Consider the following 2,425-nt stretch of genomic DNA (forward strand, 5'->3'; position numbering starts at 1 on the left):
AAATCATGGCAGATCAATTAACCAACCCCTAGCTTACATAGTTATTGTACAGCTTGTTAAGGATAGCAACAGGCTGTCCTTCAGCCATGTACCAACCAGCTAATTTCTCTTTTATGATACAACAAGCCTCATGAATAGTTGTAGTACAGTGCACATAACAAATTATCTGAACCAATAGATTTATTGTCATATCTGTGTATTGTAATTACATGTATTTGTGTACTAACTGCTAACCTCAGGCTTTAGTTATTATTTATACTTAGTAGATACAATTTTGATATGTCTATACCACATTACACGTGTATATACATTATATGTACATACATGTACATTATACATTTAGATCACCTTAGCATTCAGCAACATGTGCATGTAAAGTTTTCTATTATTTTGTCCACGATGCAAGTTAGTTTTATTACTTTTATATGAGATAGTGTGATCATTAGCTGATTATTTGTTATACAGGTTGATAATGTCACTGCCACCATTCAAAAAGGTATAATGTTGGGACTCAGGCCTGTACTGAATTAAGACATTAACAAGATTCAAGAAATTGTTGGAGATATTGAGATATCAGCCACTGCAGGAGCTCTCACTATTGAAGGAGAAACTGAGAGCTTCTCTGAAGCATGTTATGAAATTGTGAAGACTCTTAAGATGTATGTGTGCATAATTTTTAACTTACTTATTCTTCCTTACCCTTCCTCTCTAAATCTTTAATTTATTCTCCCCTTCTCTTAGGCTTGTTGATGATACTTAAGCTTCTTGTAAGCAGTGCTGATGATACTCAGCCTCAGGAGCTGTTAGCTGAAGCAGCCAGTAAAGCTGTCACCACTATGCAAACTGAAGCAAATCAACTCAAGAAAGTAGCTTCATCACTTACCTTTGATCATGTTGAGGCTCAAGTTAGTTTCTCTAACCTTTTATTCTCACAATCCTTATAATTCTTAATTTGTTTTCTATAGTTGTTATTACTTAATGGTATAAGAGATGTTGCTAATGCTCTGGGCCTCTGGCTGATCTCATTGATGCCACTCAAGTTGTTTGGGGTAAGAGTGTCAGTTACCCTTCTATAGAGAACCTTAAAGAAATTGCTAAGGTAAAGGAACATTTGAATTCTTATGCACTTGATGGATCTCCCTTCTTCCTCTCTTTTCCTAAGAAAATGGTTGGTAAAGCTAGTCGATTCTTAAAAACAGTTAAGAATGTTCAAAATGAGGCTGCTTAGGGCGTTCAATTGCTTGAAAAGACCATTGACTCCATTGAAAGTGACCTTGTGGTAAGGCTTTGACATGTACATACTAATATTATAATTAGTATAATTGACAATTTGTTTATTACAATAATTATTGTGTTACATTGTAAATTACATGTTTTATTGATCTATTATTTGTATAAATCCTTTAGGAATTCCAATCTTCTACTGAAGCCACCACAGTTAGATAAAGCTAAAGCTACCCCAGAGAAACTTCTCCAAGTCACCCAAGCCATTGCTCTTGCCTCCTCAAAAACTGTCACAGCCGGTAACAGCTGCAAGCAGGTTGATGTATCAGTAGCTGCTAATCTCAGATACCAAGCTGTTCATGATTAGCAAAGCAGTTGCACAGAACTTTACACAGACTAAAGAACAGACTGAAAAGTAATGTTATAATTGTATAGTGCTTTAATTTAGCAGAGTTGCATTTTAGTGATTGGTGATCTGCTTTCCTATATTATACCAATGCAATATTATTATATTAATTATCTTAATTTACCCAGTAATAATTATTAAATTAGTGACCACCAAAATGTGAATGTGCTAAAATAAAGCAAATTTGAATTATAATGGTCTAAGACTGATACATGTACATGTATAAGGTTTATGATATGCTATCACATCAAACTGACTCACATTAATAGGCAAATCAAAAAGTAGTAAAAATTTAATTTTAATTTAATTGTTATTATTGGTAATTTTAGTTTTATTATTATTTATTCATTATTTACAGGTGTAGGGTCATGGCCTGTTGTAAAGAATGTACCATTGCTTATAAAGCTTTGCTGCAGTTCCTACATCACATTGTACTTAAAGCAGATGATTCCTCAATTCATGTTAAGCTCCCCTCATTCACAAGAGAGGTTGCTAGTGCTGTCAGTGACATTGTTAAGGTTACCAGTGAGCTTAAAAGGAGCTGGTTTCATTGATATGAGTAATCCTGAGGTCGGCAGAACTGAACAAGAACTCCTTGCAGCTGCCACCTCTATTAAAGCTGCTGCCAAAAAACTTAAAGAATTAAGGGTTGCACCAGTAAGTACATGTGTTGATGTGTCTTTCAAAATTGTTATTGTTTCATTTCTCACTGATTCAGACTATATTGATGCTCATCTGAATTTTGATGCTCAGATCCTTGAGGCTGCCAAGAGCATTGCAGCTGCCACCAAAAGC

At 34.7% G+C, this 2,425-nt stretch overlaps 1 long non-coding RNA gene across 1 annotated transcript; it reads left to right on the top strand.

Moving 5' to 3' along the window:
- Positions 1–17: 17 nt before the first annotated feature.
- On the top strand, positions 18–2,425 carry LOC109582376 (uncharacterized). Its single transcript, XR_002185062.1, has 7 exons — positions 18–659; positions 742–905; positions 966–1,099; positions 1,163–1,279; positions 1,408–1,639; positions 1,989–2,287; positions 2,349–2,425. It is a non-coding gene; the product is annotated as an uncharacterized LOC109582376 (long non-coding RNA).

The sequence above is a fragment of the Amphimedon queenslandica genome, unplaced genomic scaffold (genome assembly GCF_000090795.2).
Source record: "Amphimedon queenslandica unplaced genomic scaffold, v1.1 AMPQUscaffold_13387, whole genome shotgun sequence".
Classification (NCBI taxonomy): Eukaryota; Metazoa; Porifera; class Demospongiae; order Haplosclerida; family Niphatidae; genus Amphimedon; species Amphimedon queenslandica.